Consider the following 9,517-nt stretch of genomic DNA (forward strand, 5'->3'; position numbering starts at 1 on the left):
CTGAGGAAGAAAGCTATGATTGGAGGTAAATTAATTACAGAAATTACCGATTGGTTAAATTCAAAACTGGCGGAAAGAGAAGGGTTATCCTGCCAACCCAAAAAATGACTGAAAGAAATTTAACAAAGAACAAACTTATGAATACCAAATTTCTTCAAAAAAAGTTCCTTCACTTCGCACTAGGGTGCACAATTATAGTTCTTAAGTAGTGCCATCTAGAAGAGAATGTTCACACTTCTTACTACAGAGCAAACAAATACAAATCGAAACAGACATAGTTAAGAACACTTCAAAATTTACAGTAGAAACATCTTCCGAGAAACTTTTGATTTAATACAGATTGTTAAAGTTCAGGCTTCCTCCTGTAGAGGGATTTCAACTGGCGCAATATTTGAATTCGCGGCGTGGAAGTGTACCGCCCGGTACACTAGGCACCGGAGGGATTCGAGCCCTCGATCTCTTGTTTATTAGACAGGCGCTTTAACCAACTAAGCCACGGCGCCACGCTGTGTGTGATTTCATTGGGCGATGTAACGTAGGTGGTAAGATGTAAGTATACGAAAAAAAAAAAGAAACAGACCGACGATTGAAGTAAAGTAAGTAAGCATGCTACTGGGCACCGGACAGATTCGAAACCTCGAATCTCCCGTTTACTAGACAAGCGCTTTAACCAACTAAGCCACGGCGTCACGCGGTGTGTGGGTTCATCGGGTGAAGTAACTTACGGTAATGTGTAAGTAAACAACAGCAGCACAGATATCGACGATAGATGAAGTAAAGTAACAAGAATGTTACTAGGCACCGGAGGTATTCGAACCCTCAATCTCCTGTTTACTAGACAGGTGCTTTCTCCAACTAAGCCACGGCGCCAGGCGGTGTGCGCTTTCGTAGGGTGAAATAAAGTAGGTGGTAAAGTGTAAGTATACAACAAAAATACACATATCGACGATGGTTGAAGTAAAGTAATAAGAATGTTACTATGCACCAGAGGGATCAAACCCTCATTCTCCTGTTTACTAGACAGGCGCTTTAACCAACTAAACCACGGCGCCACGCGGTGTGTTGTTTTATAGGGCGAAGTAACTTAAGTTAATGTGTAAGTAAACAACAACAGCATAGATTTCTACGATAGATGAAGTAAAGTAATAAGAATGTTTCTGGGCGCTATCAACGGGTGAATTAACGTAGGTGGTAAAGTGTATGTATACAACAATAACACAGAAAATTCCGATATTTTATGTAAAGTAATAAAAATGTTATCAGGCACCGGAGGGATTCGAACCCTCGATCTCCTGTTTACTAGACAGGCGCTTTAACCAACTAAGCTACGGCGCCACGCGGTGTGTGCTTTCATCGGGCGAAGTAACGTAGGTGGTAAGTGTAAGTATACTGTACAGAAAAAACACAGATCGACGATAGTTTACGTAAAAATACTGTGTATAAAAATAATAGTTTTGTCTGTACATTGCTCAGAATATTCAAAAAGGATAGATTCTGTATCAGTCATGTCTACAGTAAAAAGGAAATGCACTTTTCACCACTAAAAAAATGTTCACAAAACAGATCCAGGAAAATACACTATACTGTAGCTGCAGTCCGCAGTAGTTATAGAGTTGCAAATGGAAAATTATTTTCTGATGGGGAGTTTTTGAAGAACTGGATACTTTCTGAAATAGAAGAAATGTGTCCTGATAAGAAAAGCTTATGAATTCGGTCAGCTTATTGCAGAGCACAATGACGAGAAGAACAGAAGAACTATGGGCTAATTTGTGCTCACAACTGAGTGAAAAATCAAAATCATTTGAGTGCTTTTTGTTGGCTTTGGATGAAAGTAATGACGTCCATGATACAGCACAACTTTTAATTTTTATTCATGGCATTGATAAAGTGTGTGAAATAACTGAGGAGCTGGCATCTTCAAGAAGCATCCATGGAACTAGAACAGGCGAGGATTTGTTTCTCCAACTGAGTGAAATATTGAAGGACCTCCATTTAGGATGACATGGATTGGCAGCTATAACAACAGATGGAGCAAGGAATATGAGTGGTACAAAAACTAGATTAATTGGAAGAACAAGAATAGAATTTACTAACAGAAATACTGATATGCCTCTTGAATTACACTGCATTATTCATCAACAAGTGCTATGTGGAAAAGTACATGATGGACACAGTGACACCATCCTTTAAATAAAAAACCAACAAAACCACTTTAGAGACTTTTTTTATGAAAAAGATGAAAACTCGGGTAACAGATAACTATTGGGTTGAGCATTGCATTAAAATATGACACCGTCTCATAGAAATTTACACACAGTTTACAGAATGCTGGAGTCTATTTTTGAAGCATCTTCCATTTTTGAGAATAGGCTCTAAGTTTTATCGATAATGTCTATCGCCAGGCCATTCTGCTCATTAAAGACGTTCCCATACCAATGATTTAATTCATTAGCTATTAGTAAATTGTCAGTAATTACCTCACCTTCTCTGGACATCATCATTGATACATCATGGCTGACTCCTTTCCTTTCCCTAATATACACAGTTCAAAACAATTAGAGGAACATGTTTTGTAACTTCTGGTATGTGAACGTTAATTTTGTAGTACAGCATACCTTGAGACCTTAGCAGCTCAGGGTATGTCAAATCAAAGTTACACTCTATCTGTAGGTGTAGCCATGCATTAAACTGTCAGGTGACCCCTCAAAACAAAGTGAATAGCGGTGAGTCCGTGTGTCGTTGTGAGGTACACAGACTATTGCGGTCATTTGAGCATGTTATACGTAAACCAGCACATCCCATGAGACATCTTAACGAGGTTCAAGTTGCAAGGGCCGTCACTTTGATCCAGGAAGGATGGACTTTTCGTTGTGTTGCTGTGGATCTCAATGTCTCTCCGTCAGTTATTCAATGCTTGTGGAATCGCTACAGTGAGACAGACCAGTTCACAAGGAGGGTTGGACAAGGTCATGGACGCATGACAACCCCACAGGATGACCGATATCTGACCATCTGTGCGTTGCGGCGTCGTTCAGCAACTGCCAGAGAACTGCAACAAGACCTCAGGAGGGTCACTGGAGTCATGGTGTCTGGCTAGACAGTAAGGAACAGCTTAAGAGAAGCGTCCCTATGACCCAGACGTCCTGTTCGAGTGCCGTGTTTAATGCAGCAACATTTTGTAGCTCGCCTTCTGTTTGCCTGTACCCATGTCAACTGGCAACTTCGCCAATGGAGACCTGTGTTGTTCACAGAAGAGTCCAGATTTTACCTGACACAGCGTGATGGACGTCAACATGTATGCAGATGCTGTGGTGAGCAGTACACGCCAAATGTTGTCCAGTAAGGCAACCGATTCGGACAAGGTTCTGTGATGATGTGGGGTGGCATCAGTATTGATGGCCATACAGATCTTGTCATCATCCGTGGTAATCTTACCGCTGCAGGGTACATCGATAATTCATGTGACCAAATAATATGTCCAAGTTTCTGCCTGTCTATTAACTTCCAAGTGTTAGTTGTAGAGAAATATCTTCTTCTTTTTTTCTGCTAGTGGCTTTACGTTGCACCGACACAGATACGTCTTGTGAAATATCACAACACATTTCAGTTTACTATTATTGCACACATTGTTCCTCTAAATAATAGCATAAATCGTTCACAACTAAAACTATTCTTAGTTATCCCAAAATATTCCCACCCCCACAAATAGTAGGTACATGTTATTTGAAATACTTTGGTATTGCTAAGGGTTAATAGTTGCTGATAGCAAAACATATTTGTCAAAAACTATAATTATTATTGTACCGGGCGGTACACCTCCACGCCGCTAATTTAAACTTTGCGCCAGTTGAAACTCCTCTGCTGGAGGAAGTCTGAACTTTATCTACTGTGTTAATTTTCAAGTTTCTCAGAAGATGTCACTACTTGGAAATTTTGGAGTTTCTGAACTGGGTCGTTTTCGATGTATTTTTGTTTTACCTGTAGTAAGAAGTGTGAACTTTCTCTTCTAGAGGACACTACTGAAGAACTACAATGGTGCACCCTAGTGCGAAGTGAAAGAACTGTTTTTTTGGAGAAAGTTTTATTTCAAAAGTTTGTTCCTTGTTAAATTTCTTTCTGTTATTGTTTAAGTTGGATGTATAACCCTTTCCTTCCCCTTGTTTTGAATTTAGCCAATCCCGAATATCTTTAATTAATTTCTGACCAATCCAATGTATCTTCTCCAACTTGAATATCTTGCTTAACCCTAGCCAATAAAGTTTTTGTGGGCGGGTGTTCTCATTTCCGAAACGCCTCGAACCTTCCACGAGGGTATTTAAACTGCTGATTTTCGGGTCTCTGCGCCACTTCAGTACCAACTTTCGAAGTGTAAAGTACGTAGCAGAGGGCGGGAAGCACCTCTTTCTTCGGGCAGCAGTTCAACAACAAGATAATGGCCGTTTAATAACTTCTTTTCCTGCTAGCTTAGCAGTTTAACTCTCGGGGCGGGTCCGAAGCGTTTCCACCATGTAACTTTTCCCTAAAATGTAAAGACTCTTAGCATCTATTTTCTTTTAAAGCTACATATTGGGATAGAGAGTGCTTATCCCTCTCGAGCTCCCACTCATATTGTTTTGAGGTGAACTTATTTCTCACAACCGATTCTTCCTTAATGTAATGTAAATTGTTCTTTTCTAAAGTCACCTCTGTAGTATGGGATTAGCCCTTGCATTAGCGGCCTAGAGCCAGATTAGGTTTTAAACAAAATGTATTAGGAGTGCAGATCGCCTCCTCTCAAATTGTTATTTTAGAGGTCATGTAATTAACCTTTTCTCACTTAATAGGCCTCAGTAGGTTGGGTATTTTACCCCTGTGTCTATGTCCTTAGAGGACAACTTGAAGGTGGAGTTTGGTATGGCCTTTGATAGGCTTAAAGTTGAGAGCGAGTGGCTCTTTCTCGAAAATTGAGTGTTGTATGCCTCGAGGAGGCTTTTCTGTGTAATTTAGAGCAAGTGCTCCTGGGCATGAATGGGGTTTTCTGCCCCTCTGTTAAATCTTGTTTTGGGGTAAAGTTGGGCTAGTTGCCCAAGAATTGCGAGTTCGGGGCTCGAAGCCCAAATCCTGTAAATACTGTAATTGTACTTTTGTTGCCTTGCTACTCTGTACCTGCCATTTGTGTTATTTCTGAATTTTGGAAAAAATATAACATTGTTAAATTTTAAATTAACTTTAATTTCGTAGCCTGAGACCTGTTCACCCCCGCACCTTCTTTCACCTCTACCTACCACAAAAACTTGGTAACAAGTGGTAGCAGAGCGTGGTTGAATGGGTCTCAAATTAGCCCCTTTTGGCGGCTAAACATTGCTTTGATTCTAACTCTAACAATTTTCTCAGTTGCTGGAATTTTTAAATTTTCCTTTTTCAAAATTGTTCTGTCATCATGCCCGGCCCTCGCGATGTTCTCCATCTTAACTATTTGCGCAAGGAGGAGTTGATCTATGAATTGACTATTAGAAATGTGCAATCTGGAGGCACGGTTGCGGTAGACACAAATAAGCTTAGAGAGTCCCTTGATTTGCCCATTTCCATCCCCACTTTGGGAGAGAAAGAAATTGACGACTCTCTTTCCACGATCACTGATAATACTACTGAGCTAGCATCTGTAGTTAGTTTTTTGAAGAAAATGATCCTTCGCCTAATCAAATTAAGCGTGTGCAAGCCAGGCTATTTCATTTTTCAAATAGAGTTAACGATCTGTTGTCTCTGAAGTTGATTGACGTTCAGAGGAAGGAAGCTAGTATGGTTCCCGAAAATCTTTCTGAATTGTCCAGTAAAGTTACCCAATTGTTAACTGGGGGAGTTCCTCCCAAAACTGATCAACCCGTCACGGTGAATGTAGGTAGCGAGGAAGAGCCTCCTAAGGGAGGTGTCAATAGGAAAACCGTTGCAGCCCAAACAACCTCTGCCCCATTGGACAACGAGTCTGAACGCCGAACCTCGTTGAATAATGTACGTTCTGAATTAACGTCTTTGCCACTTAAAACTTTACCTACTATGTCACCTGGGTTCAGTAGCTTGCCTCATCCATTAGCAATGTTGCTCAGAGGTATCTCGAAGTTTTCTGTTAATACCACCAGTGAAGTTATTTCTTTTTTAAGGTTTTTAGTTGAGTTCCAGGATCATGCCCTTGTTTTTTTCTCTTTCTCCTTGTCAGATTTTGCAAATCATCTATCCCTATGCAATTGGTATTCTCCCAGACAAAATAGTAAGAGCCATTGCCGAGCAATCATCTATCGAGGATTTCCACGCCCACTTGCTAGCTAACTTCATCCCGGCTAGGGCAAGGTCCTCCCTTATTCAGAAGTACTATTATCGTGTACAGCGCTTGGATGAAAACTTGGCAGACTTCATCCAAGATATTAAGTTCTATACTAGGGTGTTTGCTCTTCACTTTCCGGAGGATCAGATTGTACAAGCTATTGTGGAAGGTATCTCACCATCCTATAGGTCATACTTGTGTTTCGCGGCGTGCCCGCAAACCTTCTCCGAACATGAAGCATTGGCAGTCTCAGCGGAAGGAGTTAGATACGCCGATTCCTTGCGTGTCGCGAGAGAACCCCCACATTCTTTTGGTAATCCTCGGCCTCCACCTCGCCGACCAGTCACACCTCGTACATGCTATGCTTGCGGGTCGCCCGACCATCTTCGGAACAAGTGCCAATTGATCAAATCTAGTAGGGCAAATAATGGAGCTGGCTCATCACAAGGCTGTTTTAAATGTGGGGCTTTCTCACATATCGCCAAGAATTGCCCAAATTCAAATAGCACCCCCTCCTGCTCAACTTCTACTGCAACTTCCACCAATGCCAATAATATAAAGTGACTAGTGGCTTCGGCTGAGTCGACTAATCCATCTTCCAGAGGCTCAGCCTCTGGTAAACAGGTCGAAAATTCAGGGACAACTCAGTCTTCAAACTCATCTTTTGAATGCCCCAAAGAGTGTCTTAGGATTGCGGCGGATACCCCCGCACCTGTTCCTTTTCTTAAGATTGAGTTAAATAATGAACCTGTAACAGCTCTATTAGATTCAGGCAGTGTGTGTTCGATTATTTCGGCTGAATGGTATTCAAAATTGAAATCTGTTTGTAAGCTTCCTGACTATTGTTTGTCTGCGATCCAATATGTTTCGGCTAATTCATCTCCATTAGAAATTCTAGGTTCTTTACATGTCAAAATTCGTATTTTTAAATTTACATGGAAAATTAAATTGTTTGTGGCTAAGCACTTGTCTTGCCCCATTATATTGGGAGCCGACTTCATTTCTCACTCTGGTCTTGTGCTCGATCTTCAGAGTAGGTCGTGCACTTTCAAATTTGCGTCTAATTGTAAAATCCCATTATTGAAATTTAATTCTGCATCATGTTCATCTATTTCGCCTACCCAGGATGAGATGTTGTTAGACCTTAGACATCTACCTGAGGAGCAGGCTGATAGTATTCGTAAGCTGTGTCAGTCGTTTCCAGAGGTGTTCTCGGATACTCTTGGTGTTACTGACCTTATCGAATACAAAATTGAGGTCACGGATTCGATTCCTGTCCGTTTTCCGCCATATAGGCTATCTCCACCTAAAATGAAGGCTCTGAAAGAAATCATCGATCAGATGTTGAAGGATGGTATTATTAGGCCCTCTAAGTCGGCGTATTCTTCACCTATTTTTCTAGTCCCGAAACCCCAAGAGGGCTTCAGGCCTGTCATTGATTATAGGGCTCTCAATCGCAAGGTGGTGTTACAATCTGTGCCCCTTCCGGACCTTCATTCTTGCTTTTCATGGTTTCGTAAGGCCAAGTTCTTTACTATCTTGGACCTAAATCAGGCCTACAATCAAATTCCCCTAGCGGAAGGGTCTAAACACCTTACAGCGTTTGCCACGGATTGGAATTTGTATGAATACAACCGCGTGCCTTTCTGGCTCCCCACGGGAGCAGCTGTACTCACTAGATTGCTAGATACGGTCTTCTCCGACATCAAATTTGAGTACTTGTATCACTACCTGGATGATGTCGTCGTATTTTCGGAGACCTTTGAAGAACATCTAGATCATCTGCGAGAAGTTTTTAATCGCCTTCGTAAGGCTGGGTTAACTGTGAAGTTGTCCAAGGTTGCCTTCGCTAAGCCCTCCATGTCATTCCTAGGGCATATTGTGTCACCCGATGGTGTTGCAGTCGATCATTCTAGAACACAGGCCATCCGTGATTTTAAACCTCCTAAGGACATCAAAGGTATCGCCAGGTTCATTGGTATGGTGAATTTCTTCAGGAAGTTTATTCCTAACTTTGCTAATAGAGCGGCGCCCTTGAACCTTCTTCGTAGGAAAGGCATCAAATTCGAGTGGGGACCTTCTCAACAAGCCGCTTTTGAAGATCTTAAATTAGCTCTCTGTAATGCCCCTGTCCTTGCTATGCCTGATTTCTCAAAGAAATTCATCGTCCAAACCGACGCGTCGTCGTCGGCGGTAGCTGCAGTCCTTCTTCAAGAGACTGAACTAGGGAGGCGACCCATCGCCTATGCATCTAGGACTCTATCGGCTCAAGAAGCCAAGTATTCCATATAAGAGCTCGAAGGTTTGGCAGTCTTATTTGCCTTAGAAAAGTTCCGTCTCTATCTGGAACATGTCAAATTCGACCTGGAGACAGATAATCAAGCCTTAAGCTGGGTCTTAGGTAGGCCGCGTCGTAGTGGTCGTATAGCCCGTTGGGCCATCCGTATTTCTGCCTTCCAATTCGATGTCAGGCATATCAGAGGTACCGAAAATGTTGTTGCTGATGGACTCAGCCGTATGTTTTCCAACGACGTTGAGACCCATGAACCGGTCGACAGTTCATCTCCTCCCGAGTCCATGCTATCTGATGTTAATGCCATCTTAACAGATGCTCCCATGCTCTTTAGGGATATCGAGAAATACCAACGTGAAGATCCGACGCTGGCTCCGATAATGGAAACCCTTTCTTCTGGGGAACATGTCGTCCCTTATGTTCTGAGGAATGGTGTTTTATGTTGCCCATCGAGGCATGATAAGATGATGAAGGTTGTCGTTCCAGCTGTTCTTGTACCTATGATCTTCAAGTACTATCATGAGACCCCATTAGGCGGGCATCTTGGTATCTTTAAAACTCGTGAAAAGATTCGTGAAAGATTCATCTGGAAGGGTATGGACGGTGAAATCCGTGAACTAGTAAAGGCTTGTAAATCCTGTTTGCTTAGTAAACCAACCATGTCCACCAAGGTAGGCCTGTTGTCTTCTCATCAAGCGTCGCGCCCCATGGAACGCCTGTATATTGATTATGTAGGACCCTTCCCCCAGTCAAAGGGAAATGCCAACAAGTTCATCCTTGTATGTGTAGATGGTTTTACAAGATTTTCCTGGTTATTTCCGACTAAGCTGGCTACCGCTCAGTCCACCATTACTTGTCTAAATTCTATCTTTGCTTCTTTTGGTCCGTGTCAATATATTGTGTCTGATAATGCTAAGGCTTTCACA

The 9,517-nt window shown here is 42.0% G+C and overlaps 3 non-coding genes across 3 annotated transcripts; all 3 read right to left on the reverse strand.

Annotated features, from left to right (window-relative positions):
* Positions 1–429: 429 nt before the first annotated feature.
* On the reverse strand, positions 430–503 carry TRNAI-AAU (transfer RNA isoleucine (anticodon UAU)). Its single transcript has one exon. It is a non-coding gene; the product is annotated as a tRNA-Ile (tRNA).
* A 293-nt stretch (positions 504–796) lies between these two features.
* Positions 797–870, reverse strand: TRNAT-AGU (transfer RNA threonine (anticodon AGU)). Its single transcript has one exon. It is a non-coding gene; the product is annotated as a tRNA-Thr (tRNA).
* A 391-nt stretch (positions 871–1,261) lies between these two features.
* On the reverse strand, positions 1,262–1,335 carry TRNAT-AGU (transfer RNA threonine (anticodon AGU)). The gene has a single exon. It is a non-coding gene; the product is annotated as a tRNA-Thr (tRNA).
* Positions 1,336–9,517: the final 8,182 nt, after the last annotated feature.

This window comes from Anabrus simplex, chromosome 1 (genome assembly GCF_040414725.1).
Source record: "Anabrus simplex isolate iqAnaSimp1 chromosome 1, ASM4041472v1, whole genome shotgun sequence".
NCBI lineage: Eukaryota > Metazoa > Arthropoda > Insecta > Orthoptera > Tettigoniidae > Anabrus > Anabrus simplex.